This window comes from Budorcas taxicolor, chromosome 1 (genome assembly GCF_023091745.1).
Source record: "Budorcas taxicolor isolate Tak-1 chromosome 1, Takin1.1, whole genome shotgun sequence".
In the NCBI taxonomy this organism is placed as follows: Eukaryota; Metazoa; Chordata; class Mammalia; order Artiodactyla; family Bovidae; genus Budorcas; species Budorcas taxicolor.
In genome coordinates, this window is record NC_068910.1 from 77,033,644 (window position 1) to 77,055,381 (window position 21,738).

General features: G+C 37.6%; 1 pseudogene; it reads left to right on the forward strand.

Annotated features, from left to right (window-relative positions):
• LOC128052149 (elongation factor 1-alpha 1-like) overlaps nucleotides 1-21,298 on the forward strand; it is a 31,426-nt pseudogene extending 10,128 nt beyond the window's left edge.
• The last annotated feature ends 440 nt before the right edge of the window (nucleotides 21,299-21,738 follow it).

Genomic DNA, 21,738 nt, shown 5'->3' on the forward strand with positions numbered 1-21,738 from the left:
ATAGGGTAAGGATATAAGCAAGGTGATAAAACAAGTCACTAAACAACAAGTAAAATATGTTCCCCTCTGTAAAAAAGACATTATTCTAATTTACATTATAAGCATTTCTTGCTCTCTTTTTGTATTAAAAAAAAAAACAACTCTTAACTGATTCCATACATGCAGATTTTACTATAATAAGTTTTATCTCAAATAAAGGTACATTTAAAAAAATAAAATGTACCTCAGTATTGAATTGTAATGAATTTACTATATTTTAATTTATATTCCTGTAAATTTTCAAGGTACCTAGAATTTCTAAATAGTTATTTCATCATTCAGGAAAAAATTTCATTTTGGACTCTTACCTCCATACAGAGATGAATATTGGTGTAAGTAAGTGCTAGTTGCTCAGTCATGTCTGACCTTTTGCGACACCATAGACTATGAGGATCTCCCAAGAGGAGCCAGTCTCCTCTGTCCATGGGATTTTCCAGGCAAGAGTACTGGAGTAGGTTGCTATTTCCTTCTCCAGGGGATCTTCTCAACCGAGGGATTAAACCTGGATCTTCTGTATTGCAGGCAGATTCTTTGCTGTCTGAGCCACCAGGAAAGCATGAATGTAGGTGTAGGGAAGTCATTTGGAGAAATATATAAATAAAGCCAATTTAATGTTTCATATCGTGATTTGCTATCTCATAACTGGTAAATTTGGGACTTCCAAGGCAGCACTTCAATCTGGGTTTCAACAGTACATGAACTGAGAACTTCCAAATAATAACATGGATTTAGAAAAGGCAGAGGAACCAGAGATCAAATTGCCAACATCCACTGGATCATAGAGAAATCAAGGGAATTCCAGAAAAAAACATCTACTTCTGCTTCATTGACTACACTAAAGCCTTGGACTGTGGAGAATTCTTAAGGAGATGGAAATACCAGATCATCTTACCTGCTTCCTGAGAATTATGCCTGCAGGTCAAGAAGCAACGGTTAGAACAAGACATGGAACAATAGACTGGTTCAAAATTGCAAAAAAGAGTACATCAAGGTTATATATTGTCACCCTGCTTATTTAATTTATATGCAGAGTATATCATGTAAAATGCCAGGCTGGATGAAACAAAAACTGAAATCAAAACTGCAGGGAGAAATATCAATAGCCTCTGATATGCAGAGGATGCCACCCTAATGGCAGAAAGAGAAGAGGAACAAATGAACCTGTTGATGAAAGTGAAAAATGAGCGTGAAAAAACTGGCTTAAAACTCAATATTCGAAAAGCTAAGATCAAAGCATCCAGTCCCATTACTTCATGATACGTAGATGGGGAAAACATAGAAACATTGGAAGATTTTATTTTCTTGGTCTCCAAAATCACTATGGATAGTTACTATAGCCATGAAATTAGAAGACTCTTGCTCCTTGGAAGAAAAGTTATGACCAACCTAGACAGCATACTAAAAGCAGAGACATCACTTTGCCAAGAAATTTCTGTGTAGTCAAAGCTATGTTTTTTTTTCCAGTAGTCATATACAGATGTGAAAGTTGGACCATAAACAAGGCTGAGTGCTGATGAATTGATTCTTTTGAATTGCAGTCCTGGAGAAGACTCTTGAGGGTACCTTGGGCTGCAAGGAGATCCAACCAGTGAATCCTAAAATAAGTCGAATTGAATATTTGTTGAAAGTACTAATGCTGAGCCTGAAACTCTGATACTTTGGCCATCTGATGTGAAGAACCAACTCAATGGAAAAGACCCTGATTCTGGGAAAGATTGAGGGTGGGGAAAGAAGGGAGTGACAGAGAATGAGATGGTTGAATGGCATCAATGACTCAACAGACATGAGTTTAAGCAAACTCTGGGAGATGGTGAAACACGAGGAAGCCTGGAGTGCTGCAGTCTTTGGGTTGCAAAAAGTCAAATACTACTTAGCGACTGAAAAAAATCAACAGCAAGTAGTGCTAATGGTAAAGAACCTACCTGCCAATTCCAGTGTAGGAGACATAGGAGATGCAGGTTTGATCCCTGGGTCACAAAGATCCCCTGGAGGAGGAAATGGAAACACACCCCAGTATTCTTGTCTGGAAAAATCCCATGTATTCTGGAAAGCTACATTCTATGAGGTTGCAAAGAGTCAAATAAGATTGAACATATGCACACACTTCCACTGTAGGGAGCCTGAGTTCTTCCCTGGTTGGGAAACTAAAATCCCCCATGCCATGTGGTGTGGCCAAAAGAAAAAAAGGCAAATTAATGCTATGTTTGAGCTGCTGATGCAAAAACATGTTGAGTCAAGAAAGCCAAAAAATAAAAATAGAAAATATAGTTTCACAATAAAAGTAATCAACATATTTGTAAGGTTGAATATTCTATAGTCAACAATTGTTGGCTTTCCATGGCCTGCTTATATGATATTACCAATAGTTTTATTTCTAATGTAAATGTGTCACTAATTAAATGTGCATCAGATCACCTAATGGTCCAGGATTCAAATACAAGGAAAATATATATCAGAAAATTTCAGTTTTTATCTCTGTCATTATGTTTCCAACTAGAATTTCCTCTAATTCCCATCTTAAATGCAGACAAAAAACTGTCATGTTTCAACTGTTAAGATATAATGACACTAATTTGCAAAACAATAGCTGAATCAGAGGAGATAGGCTAAATTTTAAAAAGGATGCTTTAAAATCATGATTAAGACTTTATCTACTGAAGTGTATTGAGTGCAGTATTTCAAAGTAATTCCATGTGTCATACATTAAAATTCTAAATTTAAAATATGCAAATATTGTTTCATTCTTTCTTCAAAGAAAAAAAACTACTTTTACATCTGAAGAAATTGTGTTCGATAACTGTAGTCCATTTCCATTAATATATAAACCTATTTTTTTCATTTTTTTCTTTTATATTGGGGTATAGCAAATGAACAATGTTGTGGTAGTTTCAGGTACACCTCAAAGGGACACAGCCATACATATATATGTATCTAATATCCCCCAATATCTATTTCTGCTTTATTGACAATGCCAAAGCCTTTGACTGTGTGGATCATAATAAACTGTGGAAAATCCAGAAAAGATGGGAATACCAGACAACCTGACCTGCCTCTTGAGAAACCTATATGCAGGTCAGGAAGCAACTGTTAGAACTGGACATGGAACAACAGACTGGTTCCAAATAGGTAAAGGAGTACGTCAAGGCTGTATATTGTCACCCTGCTTATTTAACGTATATGCAGAGTACATCATGAGAAAGGCTGGGCTAGAGGAAGCACAAGCTGGAATCAAGATTGCTGAAATATAAATAACCTCAGGTGTGCAGATGACACCACCCTTGTGGCAAAAAGTAAAGAAATAAAGAGATTCTTGATGAAAGTGAAAGAAGATAGTGAAAAAGTTGGCTTAAAGCTCAACATTGAGAAAATGAAGATCATGGCATCTGGTTCCATCAATTAATGGCAAATTGATGGAGAAACAGTGGAAACAGTGTCAGTCTTTATTTTTCTGGGCTCCAAAATCACTGCAGGTGGTGACTGCAGCCATGAAATAAAAAGAAACTTACTGCTTGGAAGAAAAGTTATGACCAATCTAGACAGCATATTAAAAAGCAGAGACATTACTTTGTCAACAAAGGTCCATTTAGTCAAGTCTATGGTTTTTCCAATAGTCATGTAGTGTTGGAGAAGACTCTTGAGAGTCCCTTGGACTGCAAGGAGATCCAATCAGTCAATCCTAAAGGAAATCAGTCCTGAATATTCATTGGAAGGATTGATGCTGAAGCTGAAACTCCAGTACTTTGGCCACTTGATGCAAAGAGCTAACTCATTTGAAAAGACTCTGATGCTAGGTAAGATTGAAGGCAGGAGGAAAAGGGGATGTCGGAGGATGAGATGGTCGGATGGCATCACTGACTTAATGGACATAAGTTTAAGTTAACTCCGGGAGTTGGTGATTGACAGGGAGGCCTGGCATGCTGCAGTCCTTGGGGTCGCAAAGATTTGGACATGACTGAGCGATTGAACTGAACTGCTCTGAACCAAATACCCCCCAAACTCCTCTCCCATCTAGGCAGCCACACCATGTTCAGCAGTATTCCCTGCCCTGAACAGTAGGAACATAAACTTATCTTAGTTAGCATTTTGATATAACTCATCAATGTTGTTGTTGTTTGTTTATTTGTTTGGCCTGATATTAATCCATATAAAAGTATCTAAATAACAATGACTTTATTTACTTCAAAAAAAAGTCACAAAAGAGAGAAAAGAAGTTAAGATGAATATTTGATCAAATGAAAGACAAACTACCAGAAATATCTATTTAAATGAACATCAAACTTACCAAGAAAAATCTATTTAAGAGGAATAGATTTGTTCTTAAATAAATAATTAGAAAGCTGAGTTAACATCAATTACTTATCACTGATCTCAAATCACGAATAAATTAGCAGTGAAAATTGTGTCAGAATTCTGGCTGGGATATATGAAAAAATGTTAAAGGAATCTGGATTAGTCAAAATTTAAATTATTAGATTTCCTAACAGCATGTAAATAGTATTTAAATTAAATTAATCATTTTGGAAAGAGAAAGAACTCCATTTATATAAAACATTTCATGCATATGTTTAAGACAAGAAGGGTATTTCTAGAGTTGGATATACTTTTTTAAAACTTGAAATCTATCAAAGGTATACCTAGGGGATGTTTAAAAACTAGTTTTCTGATCATAAAAATAAGAAAGCTCACTTTGACTCAATGATGATTTACATATTCTGTTGGTATTAGAGCATAGTTTTTTATTTCTTCCCTTTGTAATTCAAAGATAATAATGTTTCTGACGGTTTAACTCCCAACAGTAAATAAGTTTAAATTCCCATCACTGTAAACATCTTTCTTTCAAGCACAGTTCTAGTTTCTTGATGACTGAAAATGAAATTAAATAATAAACTGGAGATATTCCTCCTTGCTTTGTCATAGGAACTGCTTTAACATGTATTCTTCATTCTTTGAAACTGCATTCAATAAATTATGAGCTTTTCTTTTCTGATTATACTTGTAATAACATAAATGATATGTGATTCACCAACCTCAGTTTCAATAATATTAAAAGAACACAATGAATAATTTTGTTAGAAACATAGAAAAAATTGTTTTGTTTTTAAAGTTCATGTAGTATTAGAAACTGATTTAATTATTTCCACATATATTCCCACACAGCCCATGGTGAATTTGGAAAAATCAAAAGCTCTGAGATTTCTATACAAGTTTCTTACACTAGATTTTGAAAATTTTTCAAGTACTGACACCAGGAAAATCAAACAAACTAATTGAATCAATATTTAAAATACTAATGCAAAAGACAAATTTATCTGTGATTAAAAGCAACTTATTTTTAATGAAGTGAAAAATAATTAGCCTAATTAAATTTTTTGAAACCACAAAATATCCTTTTGGTTTGTCCAATCATTTCTTAAATGGCTACCGTCAAAAGTAGATAAAAACTCTCATATAATTGCATACCAGCTGTGACTATTGATTTTATATGTCAATTTGACTGGGTTATGGAGTGTTCAGATATATGGTCAAATATTGTTCTGGGTGTGTCTGTAAAGGTGTTTTAGGGTGAGTAAAGTTTACATTGATTTACTGAGTTAAGCAGAGGTTACTGAGTTAACCTCCCTAATGTAGGCAGGCTTCATCCAGCCTGTTGAAGGCTTGAATAGAACAAAAGGATAATCCCTGAAACAAAGGATAATTTCTCCTTATTGACTGTCTCCATCTTTGGAAATTTCTTGTTTTCCTGGCTCTAGACTCACACTAAAATGTCAGATTTTCCTGGATGGCCTTTGAGCTGAAAGCACATCTTGAAATGTGGGTGCAGTTCTCATGTGGACTCAGATTGGAACTATACCATCAACAGTTGTGGGTCTCCAGTGTGGCCATTGCAAATCTTGAGGCTTATCAGCCTATAAAATTATGTGAACCAATTTCTTATAATATCTCCATCTCTCTCTGTCTTTCACTGTCTCTCTCAGAAAGAGACAGAGATAGAGAGATATGTATTTCCATTGGTTATGTTTCTTGAATAATTCAAATATACCAACATTATATATTACCTTGATTTTTTTGTATACCTGCTACTTCTCACTTTTATGTTAAATGAATAATGATGATGGATTTATAATCACTGTCTACTGCATTGCCAAATAAAGCAGGAACTGTCTGTTATGCATTTTTATATCTGTAATTACTCAGCATAAAATCCAATTCTTAAGTATATAAAGTCCTAAATAGTTCTGACATAGTATGACTGTAATTCTTTCAAATATGGTTTCAAGATAATAACATCTAGACTAGCTAAAACAATCTTGAGAAAAGAGAACAAAACCAGAGGTATCACACTCCCTAGTTTCAGACTGTACCACAAAGTTACAATAGCCAAAACAGTATGATACTGGCACAAAAAGAGGCACACAGATCACTGGAGCAGAATAGAAATCTCAGAAATAAACTCATGTCAAACTTTATATACTCTATAACAAATGAGCCAAGAATAAATAATGGAGGAAAGATAGTTTCTTTCATAAGTGTTGCTGGGAAAATTGGGCAGCTATGTATAAAAAAATGAAATTGGAACATTTTCTCACATCATATACAAAAATAAATGCAAATGGATTAAAGCTGAGCTCATAGCCCTGACTCGAGCTTTAGAGCTGGGAAAAGGAAAAAGAATAGCAATTTACACTGATTCCAAATATGCCTTTCTGGTGCTACATGCACATGCTGCTATTTGGAAAGAAAGGGGCCACTTGACCACCCGAGGGTCCCCAATCAAATACGGTGATCAGATTCTTCGACTCCTGGAGGCAGTCCGTCTGCCCACCGAGGTTTCAGTCTCCCACTGTAAAGGACACCAAAAAGGGAACACAGAAGTGGCACGAGGGAACAAAGCTGCTGATCAGGCAGCTAGGAGAGCAGCATTACAGAACCATGACCTCGTAGGGATTGCCACCTTAGTTCCACAGACTAATTTGTCAGCAGATGAACAGGCTTCCAAATAACCATAAGACAGGTGGTCTCCTCTTGTCCCACTTGCCAATTAAACAACCCCCAAGGAGCTCAAAGACCCCAGCTGGCCCAGCCCATCCAACCACGTGGGGCCTACCCAGGAGAGGACTGGCAGATGGACTTCACCCAGATGCCAGTTTCTCAAGGGTATAAATACCTATTAGCCATGATAGATACATTCACAGGATGGATTGAAGGCTTTCCCACCCAGACTGAGAAGGCTGAGGAGGTGGTAAAAAAAAAAAAAACTGCTCCATGAAATCATTCCAAGATTTGGTCTGCCCAGGTCATTACAAAGTGACAATGGGACATCATTTACTTATAAGGTCACCCAAGGGGTCTTGAAAGCATTGGGCATTACTTATTATCTCCATTGTGCCTGGAGGCCCCAATCTTTGGGAAAAGTAGAAAGAGCTAATCAATTCTTAAAATCAGCAATAAAAAAGATAGCCCAGGAAACCTCCCTGGAACGGAGGAAAGATGGAAGGAGGCTTTACTGATAGCTCTCCTCCACACCCACATTGCCCCTAAGGAACAACTTGGTCTTAGTCCTTATGAGATGCTATATGGAAAACCTTTTGTTTATGTCAATGACCTCTTCCTATACCCAGAGGTTCATACCCTCCAGTTTTATACCATGGCCATCGGGCAATTCCAACAGGATATACACTTGTGTGGTATAAACCAGGACCCAAAAGATTCTAAGGAGTCACCACTATATGCTCCAGGGACTCAAGTCCTAATTAAAGTCTGGAAATATGGGTCCCCAAAAGCTCAACTCCAGCCCACATGGAAGGGCCCCTACCCTGTGATACTTTCTACCCTCACAGCAGTCAAGGTACCAGGACATGACACCTGGATTAACTACTCCCGAGTCAAGCCATGGAAGAAGACAGAAGACAACACTCAATACACCTGTGAGCCCCTGGGAGATCTCAGATACCTATTCAGGACTACCAATGAGTGCCATTCTAATGAAAACCCCCAAAATCTAGTTTCTGGGGATAAGATTTCTCAGGATAGCTCTAAAGGGCCAACACAGCTTGACAGAGATTGTACTCCAAAACAGACAGGAGATAGATCTGCTGATCCCTGAACAATGAGGGACTTGAGCCATCCTGGTGATGTGAATTTAAAATGGACTAATGCCCCTACTAGTCCTCATTTTGCTATATTGATGATGCTTATGATTATTCCATGTACTGTCAATTGTCTAACCTGTTTTGTCTCTGCCCAGGTCAACAAGCTACAACATGCAGTGCCAGTTCAACAAAGATATAAAACTAGAGCTGATCATGAAAAATATCATATTAGATGGACACCGCTATAGGGACTCAGGCTTGAGACTAGCAAGAGGGGGTGGCCCAATGCACCTTGCCGCCACAGTTTAGCAGGAAGTAGCCAGAAAGACCTTGACGTCCCTATTCCCAAAGAATTGGGCCTCCCATCTCTTAAGGGGGAATATTAGGTAGGTAGAAAAGGGAAAAGGAGTCCAAAATGGCGGTGGCTTAAAGACAAGGAAGGGAAAAGCCCACAAAAATAGAACAAAAGAAGGTCCGAGAACCAGAGTGAAGACTTCAGATAGAACAAACAGCACTCTTGGCTAAGCACAATTTGCATAGGGCAGGCCCAGGTGGAGGAAAAATATATAAAAGAAGGAGTCAAAGCGCTTTCTCTCTCTCCCTCTCCCTCTCTCCCTCCCCCACATGCTCCTTCAAGTCTTTGGGTTGGCATGCCCTCACACTTTGAGGATGGATTCTCCTGCTATCTTCTAAATAAAATAGAGCTGTAACACTAAAAAAAAAAAAAAAAAAAAGAAAGAAAAAGAAAAAGAAAGAAAGAAAGAAAATGTAAAACTAAAAATCATAAAATTCCTCAAAGAAAACATAGGGAGTATACTCCCTGGCATAAGTTTTAGAAATATTTTTTGGTTCTGTCTCCTAACGTAAAAGAAACAAAAAACAACAATATTCAAATGAGACCTAACTAAACATAAAAGGTTTTGCACAAAAATTAAAAAAAAGACATTAAAAAAACAAGGAAGACAATCTACTATATGGGAAAAATATTTGTAAATTATTCAATTGATACAGGGTTAATATCTAAAATATATAAACAGTTTGTACAACTCGCGATCCAAAACAGAAAACAAACAAACAAAAAAACTCAGTGAAAAAATGGTCAAGGGACCCAAATAGATATTTTTCCAAGAGAGACATATTGTCGATCAACAGGCACATGAAAATATTCTCAAATCACTAATCATCAGAGAAATGCAAGTCAAAATCACAATACGATGTCATCTTACACGTGTCAGGATGGCTTTGATCTAATAAAATACAAATATCAAATTTTGACAAGGATGTGGAGAAAAAGGAACCCTGTATACTGTTGGTGGGAATGTAAATTGGTGGATCCACCTCAGAAAATAGTATGGAAGTTCCTCAAACAACTAAAAATAGAACTGCCTTATAAGCCAGCAGTTTTACTCCTGTGTATATAACCTGAAGAAAATGTTAATACTAATTATAAAAGATTCATGCACCACAATATTATAGAAATGTTATTTAAAATAGTCAAAATATAGAAGCAAATTATCCGTCAATAGATGAATGGAGAAAGATATGGTATACAAATACACATTGGAGTATTCAGTTCAGTTCAGTTGCTCAGTTGTGTTCGACTCTTTGTGACCTCATGAACCACTGCACACCAGTCCTCTCTGTCCATCACCAGCTGCCAGAGTCCACCCAAACCCATGTCCATTGAGTCAGTGATGCCATCCAACCATCTCATCCTCTGTTGTCCCCTTTTCCTAATGCCCTCAAGCTTTCCCAGCATCAAGGTCCTTTGAAATGAGTCAGCTTTTCACATTAGGTGGCCAAAGTATTGGAATTTCAGTTTCAACATCAGTCCTTCCAATAAATACCCGGGACTGATTTCCTTTAGGATGGACTGATTGGATCTCCTTGCAGTCCAAGGGACTCTCAAGAATCTTCTCCAACAATACAGTTCAAAAGCATCAATTCACTGGCACTCAGCTTTCTTTATAATCCAACTCTCACATGCATACATGACTACTGAAAAAACCATAGCCTTGACAAGATGGACCTTTGTTGGCAAACATATGTCTCTGCTTTTTAGTATGCTGTCTAGGTTGGTCATAACTTTCCTTCCAAGGAGTAAGCAACTTTTAATTTCATGGCTACAATCACCATTTGTAGTGATTTTGGAGCCCCCCCAAAATAGTCAGCCACTGTTTCCACTGTTTCCCCATCTATTGCCCATGAAGTGATGGGACCAGATGCCATGATCTTAGTTTTCTGAATGTTGAGCTTTAAGCCAACTTTTTCACTCTCCTCTTTCACTTTCATCAAGAGGCTCTTTAGTTCTTCTTCACTTTCTGCCATAAGGGTAGTGTCATCTGCATATCGGAGGTTATTGATATTTCTCCCAGCAATCTTGATTCCAGCTTGTGCTTCCTCCAGTCCAGCATTCTTTATGATGTACTCTGCATGTAAGTTAAATAAGCAGGGTGACAATATACAGCCTTGATGTATTCCTTTACCTATTTGGAACCAGTCTGTTGTTCTATGTCCAGTTCTAACTATTGCTTCCTGACCTGCATACAGATTTCTCAAGAGGCAGGTCAGGTGGTCTGGTATTCCCATCTCCTTCAGAATTTTCCACAGTTTATTATGGTCCACACAGTCAAAGCTTTTGGCATAATCAATAAGACAGAAATAGATGTTTTTTTTCTGGAACTCTCTTGCTTCTTCGATGATCCAACGGATGTTGGCAATTTTATCTGTGGTTCTTCTGCCTTTTCTAACACCAGCTTGAACATCTGGAAGTTCACGGTTCACTTATTGCTGAAGCCTGGCTTGGAGAATTTTGAGCATTACTTTACTAGTGTGTGAGATGAGTGCTATTTTGCAGTAGTTTGAGCATTCTTTGGCATTGCCTTTCTTTAAGATTGGAATGAAAACTGATCTTTTCTAGTCCTGTGGCCACTGCTGAGTTTTCCAAATTTGCTGACATATTGAGTGCAGCAATTTCACTGCATCATCCTTCAGAATTTGAAATATCTCAATGGAAATTCCATCAACTCCACTAGTTTTGTTTGTAGTGATGCTTCTGAAGGCCCACTTGAATTCACATTCCAGGATGTCTGGCTGTAAGTGAGTGTGAGTGATCATACTATTTTGACTATCTGGGTCATGAGGATCTTTTTTGTATAGTTCTTTTATGTATTCTTGCCACCTCTTCTTAATATATTCTTCTTTTGTTAGGTGTATACCATTTCTGTCCTTTATCGAGCCCATTTTTGCATGAAATGTTTACTTGGTGTCTCTAATTTTTTGACGTGATCTCTACTCTTTCCCATTCTGTTGTTTTCCTCTATTTCTTTGCATTGATCACTGAGGAAGGTTTCTTATCTCTCCTTGCTATTCTTTGGAACTCTGCATTCAAATGGGTATATCTTTTCTTTTCTCCTTTGCTTTTGCTTCTCTTCTTTTCACAGCTATTTGTAACGCCTCCTCAGGCAGCCATTTTGCCTTTTTGCATTTCTTTTCCATGGGGATGGTCTTGATCCCTGTCTCCTGTACAATGTCATGAACCTCTGTCCATAGTACATCAGGCGCTCTGTCTATCAGATCTAGTCCCTTAACTCAGTTAACTGCACATTTTCAGTTCATACTTTCTGTTTCACGTTGCAAGTTTACATTGACATGGGTTTCCAATGGGCATTTTCCTTAAGTAATCCCCAACTTATCTCCTCTGGTAAAAATCCTAGACAAGTTTTAAAGTGTCAGCACTGATTAATTAATTGCACAATTGGGCACATATGCTTTTTAAATGTATTCATGGTGCTCTGACAGTTAAAAAAAAATTTATGCAAAATATAGTCTCTATAAGTATACTCTTATAGCATACGGGGGTGAGAAGTTTTCCATAGGTTCATCTCTTGTGCTTTCTTCTGCCAAGGTCAAAGACCTTGACCCACTTTCATCTGGAGGAGTATGAGTTAAATAGCTCTTATTGCATTAGTGCCTGTGCTATATCCTAACTGTGTCTGTTAGATTACTAACAATCTACTGAATTTTTAAACCCATTTTTCTAAAACCATCATCTCTATACCGACCAACTGGCCTCCTTTACCTTCTAATATAGCATTTATTCTAAACACCAATATAAATTAATGTATTTTTCCTCAATATATCTCCCTTCATTAGAAGTGAATTTGGTTTATCCTATGACTCTTAGCGGGAAAAGGCGATAGCACCCCACTCTTGCCTGGAAAATCCCATGGATGGAGGAGCCTGGTGGGGTTGCGAAGAGTTGGACGCGACTGATCGACTTCACTTTCACTTTTCACTTCCATGCATTGGAGAAGGAAATGGCAACCCACACCAGTGTTCTTGCCTGGAGAATCCCAGGGACGGGGGAGCCTGGTGGGCTGCCGTCTATGGGGTCGCGCAGAGTCAGACATGACTGAAGCGACTTAGCAGCAGCAGCATGACTCTTAGACTTGAGCCAATTTCACTCTTCTCTCTTAGAAAAATTCAAGCAATTTTGCCATATCCACCAAAAACATAATTGCCACTGAACTTGCTGATTGTGTTTAAAATATATCTTGCAACCAAAAATGTTGACATCCTCAGCAAAATGTGGTGTGGCTAATAGTCACTCCCAAACACAGTGTATTTGGAGTATGCCAAAGAATTCCCCATGGGTATGCTATTGGGCAGCTACTCTGTCTTCCCTAAATTAGAATTGTTTTTAGCTTACTGTGTATTCTTTGCCTTGATTATGGCCTCAACCCTTAAAAATCTTGAGACAGAAAATACTACAATAAATTGAGCACAGAAGATATGCTGTCTATTGTATCTAGTCACTTTTTTCAATATATTATAATTTAAGTCAATAGTTACATAATGGTTCATTGCTCTGCTGTTGAGCAAAATCTTTGAAGGTATATACCTAATGCTTTAAGAGGTAAGAGGTTTTATATGTTATTTCTCAAAAGCTGTCAGTGTGAATAGCATAACTAGTAAAATGGGAAATGAAGGAAAATCAATCTTATATTTTTTCCAAGCATTCATCTGCACCATGTTATTAAAATCATTCAGATGCATCATCACATAGATAACCCCAGAAATATTTGCTAAATCCACCAGAACCCATCCTGGATCTTTAGATTTAAACACAGAGGAAGGTTCTGACAAGAAGTGGCATCACTCTTGTGGGCATCTGCAAATAGATGTAAGAGGTGGTATGATTTTCTTGTTCTCAAAAGCAGCAGAGTAATGCTAGCTTTTCTTTTGTGCATTACCAGTTTCTTGCTCATGCTCAGTCAGCAGTCATTTCCACTTTTTCCATTTATAATAAAATTCACCCTGTTGCTCCCGCTGGGGTAGGACTGTCAAGTACCGCAAGGGTACTGACTCATGGAGCTGGCAGTAATATGAAATTGATCAGTGTCTCCTTCTTCATCCATTCCCAGGGATACTGTGCAGGGATGGAAAAGTGCATGCTTTTGAAACTGTACATCCACTAGGTTCAAAGAGGCAGAATAATTCATCTTAACTTAGGTGACAGGAAGGAAGAACCATTGCATTATTTTTTTTTTTAAGATCTCAAGTACTTAATATCTAGAATTGTCATGGTGTCATATTTAGAAGCTGATTTTTCTCTGGAACTAGTAAATGCAAACTAGGTCCCAGAATGGCTCAACTGGGTAGAGAACAAGGGGGAAAAATTAGGAAAGAAATTTATGTGTGTCTGTCCATACCTCAGGCTCCATCTTCTTTTCCATATATTTTCCTTATTATCTCATCAATTCATCCAATGGTAAATCCCACTTAATTTCACATGTTAAATTTTAGCATGTAAATTATCTTTCATGCAAGGCATCCTTTCAGTCTCAAGAGAAAGCATGCAAGCTAAGTTGCTTCAGTTATGTCTGACTCTTTGCAACACTGTGGACTGCAACGAGACAGGCCCCTCTGTCCATAGTATTCTCCAGGCAAGAATACAGGAGTGGGTTGCCATGTTCTACTCCAGAGGATCTTCCCCACAAAGGGATCAAACCTGTATCTCTTATGTCCCCAGCATTGGCAGGCAGATTCTTGACCATTACCACCACCTGGGAAGCCCCTTCATCCTCTAACCAACAAACAGTTTAATGACCAGATCTTTAAATAACTCCCTCCAAATTTTAAATAGTCCTCTACTTTGTGTTGTCAGGTTTATATATAGTCCATTGCAGGTGGTGTTTCTTATCTCCTAATTGCACTCCACATACTATAAAATGGGTTTCTTATGGCTTTTCCAGTAGTCATGTATGAAAGTGAGAGTTCAGGTCAGTGGTTCATTTGTGTCTGATTCTTTGGGACCCATGAACTGCACCACGCCAGGCTTGCCTGGACAGTTGGTGCATTACCAAGTCCCAGAGCTTGCTCCAACTCATGTCCATTGAGTTGGTGATGCCATCCAACCATCTCATCCTCTGTTGTCCCCTTCTCCTCCTGCATTCAATCTTTCCCAGTATCATGGTCTTTTTCAGCGTGTCAGTTCTTTGCATTAGGTGGCCAAATTATTGGTGCTTCACTTCAACATCAGTCCTTCCACTGAATGTTCAAGACTGGTTTAGGATGGGATCGTTGGATCTCCTTGCAGTCCAAGGGACTCTCAAGACTCTTCCCCAACACCACAGTTCAAAAGTATCAATTCTTCAGTGCTCAGCTTTCCTTATGGTCCAACTCTCACATCCATACCTGACTACTGGAAAAACCATAGCTTTGACTAGCTAGGCTTTTATTGACAAAGTAATGTCTCTGCTTTTTAATATGCTGTCTAGGTTCATCATGGCTTTTCTTCCACGGAACTAGAGTCTTTTAATTTCATGGCTGCCATCACCATCTGCAGTGATTTTGGAGCCCAAGAAAATAAAGTCTGTCACTGTTTTCCCATCTATTTGCCATGAAGTGATGGGACTAGATGCCATGATCTTAGTTTTTTTCAATGTTGAATTTTAAGCCAGCTTTTTCACACTCCTCTTTCACTTTCATCAAGAGGCTCTTTAAATTCTCTTCACTTTTGCCCATAATGGTGAGAATTGGGCCATAAAGAATGCTGGTTGGATGGCATCACTGACTCAATGGACATGAGTTTGAACCATCTCTGGGAGTTGGTGATGGAAAGGCAGTGTGGCAGTCCATGGAGTCACAAAGATTCAGACACGAATGAGTAGCTGAACTGAAAAAGTGGCACATTAAAAATTGCTTATTTTCAGTTGCAGACAATAGTGTTAAAGATGCTTGATTTAGTTACTGAGTATGCAATTTCAAATCCAGAATAAGTATTTATCTAGCCAAGACCCACAATTGGGCTACCATAACTTGCTAATATTATCTATTTGTTAGCTACACGTCAGCTCAGATCCCCTCAGGATGCTTTTAGGCCATCTAGTTTCTGAGGATAACATTTCTCCATTTGGAGAGAGAGAATATTTAATACTCACATTTTTGAAATTCTGAGGATGGTGGAGTTTCTCTTTTTTCTGCCATTTTTTATCCCTGAATGTCTTCTTGATTACTCATCCAATGTACCCAGTTGATCATTTCCAAACAGGGAAAAAGGACACTGACTTTTTGGATCGAATTTCATTCTGAAGTGTGCATGTACATTTATGTGTGTGTGTGTGTGTGTGTGTGTGTGAGGATGTGTGTATACTTGCACAGTATAAAAAATTAAACAAGCTTTAATTAAAAGAGAGTCAAGAGGCCAGAAAGGGGAGCTCTCATGCTTACAATGAAAGCAGAGCCGAATAGAAAAAAGAAAGATTTTCTCCTTTTTGTTTAGCCAAACCTCAACCAGTGAGAAACTGTCACTACTCAGCCAATGAAAAACCACTATACATTCAACTCTCAGAATTCCCTGGTGGTCCAGTGGGTAAGACTGCACTTTTAACACAGAGGGCACAGGTTTGATCCACGGTATGGAACTAAAATCCCACAAGCTGCATGGTGCAGCAGAAACATTAAAAAACAAACAAAAAAAAAGGTCACGAGCTTGAGTAAACTCTGGTCATGAATTTCAGTAAACTCCAGGAGACAGTGAAAGATAGGGAAGTCTGTTGTGCTAATTTATGGAGTCCCAAAATGTTGGACACGACAGAGTGAACAACAGCAATCCACTTCTCAATTTCTCCAATGGATTCTTTCTTGACTATAGCCCTCCCAGATTCCCTTTCCCCTCAAAAGAGTCCTCCTCTCCTTGTTTAGCAAGAATTGCATGTGGCTTGCCATGTTTGCAGACCCCAAATTGCAATTCTTTGCTGATCTCAAGTAAACCTGCTTTGCTGGAGAAATGACCAGATGTCTATTTGTCTAAGTCAACAACAACAACACCACACACACACACACACACACACACACACACACACACACACACACAATACACTACATACAACTTTGATTTCTCATCTTCAAAACCACATATTTTTTTCGTAATGATAGTGTTCCATACTGGGGTTCCTTTTATCCTCTAAGAATTTTAGTCTCATTTTCTGAACCACAGGAAATTCTTAGGCTACTGACTAAGAGTTGGCACAAAGTTCTAACCTTTTGCTAGTTTTATCTAGTTCCTCTGATGTAATGAGAAACACTGTTTCTAACTCAACTTGTTTTGTGGTTTTGTTTTTAAACACATTTTGCAAAGTTTAGCCATTGACCAAATATGATATAGCTGCCTTGACTGAGCATCGTTTGAGGTACCATATACAAATGCTGTGGCCTGTTTATTGATCTTAGGGACTTGCTCATTCAGCTATGTTAGGTAACTCCTCAGATGGATTTATCATGGAATCCAAAGGTATGAAAGTCACCTGTTTATGTATGAGAAGGGTACTGATGCAGCATATTTTTACATATATCGTTCCCAACTCTTCTGCTTGTTTTTCTCTCTATTGGAATATTGTTTTGACATAACGCATGACATGACAGGTATTTCTTGTCTCAAAACATATTTTATGCCCTTCTATAACAGACACAGTTTCATTAGAGGCCCAGTAACACAGCAAAAATTTTCTTTCAAAGAAAATGTATATGACAACAGCTTCTGGCAACTTTTTATTCCAAAATCCTAGTGCTTATTGCTGGGTTGCAAACATGAGCTTTTGCAAAATGCTCTCAACAGCCTGAGTGCAAGGGACTGACACTTCTTATAATTTGAGCATTGGAGTTGTACCACCCCAAGGAATAAACTGAGTGAGCTCTCAGACGAAGTGTTTGAAACTTCTTGTGTGTCTTCTGTTGTACAGAATATAATTTAAATTCATCTATTTCCCTAGTATGTTTGTAAAAAGGGATTGGTATAATTCTCAGCTGTGACTTTCCAGAAACCAACAACTCAGTCAGTCTTCATTCTCTTTTCATTTTGGAGCTGGCCAAGAAAATAACTTACTTTTGGTTGTTTGAGGTACATCTTTAGTGTCTCCAGTCCAGGTAGTTTTTTAAGAATCTTATCATTTATACCTGTCTCTGAAGTTCATCTGGGTTAATCTACAACCCTCTGGTCCTAAGATTAACCAGCATTTAGTTCAGTCCACTTTACCTTCAGATTTTGTCAACATCATATTGTTGGTATGTTAAATGTTTTCATATTTTTCTTCAGTTAATCAAATTTAAGAATGTTCATGGCAAATTTTGCCAGTACTCAACAGGATCTCTGTCTGTGTGAGTAGACAGTAAGCTTGTTTGGGGCTCCATTCCACATATACTACATAAATTAGTTTTTCTTCCTTTAGAAAAAGGAATTGGGAAAAATAACCAAGTTGTTCACATCATGCTGATTTCTTTTAGTATGCTGCAGAGTTTGAACTAAGACCATGTTGAAATCAGGTTACTATTAAGAAAACACCATATTTTATCCTTTATAGCCAGTGATTAAACTCCAAGATTCATCAGCTTTCCTCACATATAATGCTGAAATATTAAACAAGAGTTTTGGGGGGACTAATACAAGTAGAACTGAAATCTTAAATAAAGTCAGATTTTCTTGCTGATACCCAAATATCCTATACTGTTTATCCACTTGAGCAGGTTTAGATAATTCTAAAGATTAAAACAAGTGAATAGGTTGCCAGGTCTTTCTTTTTCTTAATGTTTTAGGTATGGAAAGAATATTCCTTATTCAGATATCATATCCATTCCTATAATACTTTCTGGTAGAGTTAATACATTACTGTACCATACTTCTATTTATAAATTTCCACTGAGTTGCATTGTTATATGTAAGCCTTCCAGAGTTTCATCACCATATCCTCTAACATAACATATCCCTTAATATACATCATCCTTTAACTTTTAATTAGCAATTTCATTAGCAAATTTGAGTATCAGAGGACATTGTGCACTAACATCTGATAGTTATCTTATGACTATCAGGTCATTTGACCCATATCCATGAAAATGTTCTCCAGCCCCTCTTCCTCCTAGTTCCTCAAGAGACCTTGACAAACTCATTTCTCAGAATAATAAGTCTCTCTCTCTTTTTTTTTTTTTCCACACCATTTTAATCAGGACTTGTTCTGAAGAGACCAAAATTTTCATATTTGTATCACTATTACATTTTAAAATTCACTTAGGCTAGAAAAAGTTAAGTGAATCTGTTCTCTTTTGTTATTTTTGTAGTCCAAGGAGTTGATAGACCAGCCAGACCCCCTAGCACTTTCTGTAATCTATTAAAACTTTTACAACTGTTTCATCTATCTCCAATTTTATTTCATTTCAAGTAAACTATGTAAATCCTCCCACTGGTTTAATTGCATCAAGGTTATTCTGTGCTTTATTTGTTTTCCCGTTCCAAAATAATTTTACCTATTTCTCATAAAGTAATTAACCTCATTTGGGATACCAGAATTAACCATCCTCTCAAATTATTCTGCTTCACAACAAGAGCCCAAGAACTTAGACTTCCTTTTGTCAGAGCTTGAATAACAATGAGCCAAATGTACAAAATTAGAGGATGCTTTGGTGTCATCACACAATGAATCTAAACATACTAGTATGTTTAATATTTTTTGCAGCCTTATAAGAATTCCACTAAATATCAAAAGGTAGTATATCTTCCTGACTCCCCTTTGGAATCATATTTCTGCAATTTTTAGAATATGTCTGACAATCATTGATTTTTAAAAATGTCTTTAATTTTCCCTAAAATGGCCAAATGAATTAAAAATATAGAATTCTTGATCAATTTTAGCTTTTAAAAAGCTAATTTAGCTCTTTTTAGATTTACTAGTTTCATCAATGTGTTCTCTTCTCATCAGCTTATGTGACCTCAAATCAGGGTTGGCCTAGGAGCCAAATTTGCATCAAAGGACAACTTCATTTATCCTTCCCACAGTACTAACTGAAGCTATTATGCATGATTGGCTATAGAAAGGACTCATAAAGAACCACATAAAGGTGAAGCAGAGTACTCAGGAGTATCATCACAATATGTGTGAAATACTAAGTTTGCAGCTAAATCAGTCTATATAAACTAAAAAAAAAAGTGATTATATGCATTTTAATAACAATATAGACAAGTTAGCATATGGTGGGCTCTAAATATTAATAGCAGGCCATTCATACTACTATTTAGTACACGTAATTATTTTGGTAAAGTTTGCTACCATGATTCTAGACTTCCCAGTTGATAAGGCTAAACAGTCACAGACAAAGTAAAAATAAACTTTATATTTATGTGTAAGATCATATGTTACATATATCATTATGTGAAGACTATGAGTGAAATTCTAGAAGATTATAAAGATTTACTTTCCAGCTTGTTCACTACAATTTTGTCACCAGAACACAGATGTGAAATAACCACTAAATCTAAGCTAAAATGGAAAGAAACAGATTCATATCGACATCATTATCATTGGACATGTAGATTCTGGCAAGCCTACCACAGCTGGCCATCTGATCTGCAGATGTGGTAGATCAACAAAAGAACTATCCAAATGTTTGAGAAAGATGCTGCTGAGGTGGAAATGACTCCTTCAAAGGTTCCTGCTTCTTGATAAATGGAAGGCTGAAAGTGAGTGTTATATAACCATGGATATCTCCCTGTGGAAATCTGAGACTAGTAAAAGTATTATTTGAACATCATTGATGCTCCAGGACACAGAGACTATCAAAAATATGATCACAAGCACATCAGAGGCTTGTTATACCATTTTGATTATTGTTGCTGGTGCTAGTAAATTTGAAGACATTTTCTCTAGGAACAAGCAGACCTGGAAGCATGCTATACTATCTTACATACTGGGAATGGAAAAACTAAATGTTGGTGTTAACAAATAGATTTCCTTCATCTAGAAGACATACAAGGAAATCGTTAACAAAGTCAGCACCTACATTAAGAAAACTGGCTCAACCCAAACACAGTAGCATTTGGGGTTGGCTTGATGACAAAGCGCTGAAGGCAAATGCATCGTTTAGTTTAAAGGATGGAAAATCAACCATAAAGATGGCAATGCCCATGGAACCACATTGCTTGAAACTCTTGATCACATCCTGCCACCAGCTCATCCAACTGATGAGCACTTTGGCTAGCCCTGCAGGACATCTACAAAAACACTCGTGTTGGTATTATCCTTGTGAACCAAATGAAGACTGTTATTCTCATATTAGGCATGGTGGTCACCTTTGCTCCAATCAGTGTTACAGCTGAAGTCAAGTTTATTAAAATGTACTATGAAGCTTTGAATAAAAGTCTTCCCAGGTGGGCTTCAGTGTCAAGTATGTATATCTCAAAGATATTCATTGTGGAAATGCGGCTGGTGACAGAAAAGATGACCCAACAATGGAAGCAGCTGGCTTTACTTTCCATGTGATCACACTGAACCATCCAGGCCAAATCAGTGCTGGCTCTGAACCTGCAGGATGGTTATTCAACTCAGATTAATTGCAAGTTTGCTGAGCTGAAAGAGACTGATTGCCATTTTGGAAAGAAACTAGAAGATAGGCCCAAATTTTGGAGACCTGCTGATGCTGCCACCATTGAAACAGTGTCTGGAAAGCCCATGTGAGTTGAGAGCTTCTCTGATGGTCTTCCTCTGGGTTGCTTTGCTGTTCATGACATGAGATGGGTAGTCGCTGTGGCTTTCCTCAGAATAGTGGAAAAGGAGGCTGCTGGAGCTTTCAAGGTCACCATGTCTGCCCAGAAAGCTCAGAATGAATATAATTTGTGATACCTGTCACCCTAATCTTCACCAGTATTAAAAGATCCATCTCAGAACTCTATCAATTGGCCACTGAAGTATAGTAGTAAATGCCTGGTTACTGCTTGCCAATGCAGGAGATATAGGAGACATGGGTTCCATCTCTGGGTCAGGAAGATCCCCTAGTGGAGGAAATGGCAACCCACTCCATATTCTTGCCTGGAAAATGCCATGGACAGAAGATACTTGTGTCCATGAGGTCACAAAGAGTTGGACACAACTGAAGACACATAAACACACACAATGAAATGATAATATGCTGTAAAGCCTTCAAAAGGAAAGGAAAATGCTTTGCTGATTATCTCTGTGTGTATGTGGTCTGTGTGATGGTTTTAAGTTATTAGTTTTAAAAATCAATACTGTTTAATAAAAACTTGACTGAAAAAACGTCACTGAGATTTGAGACCCAT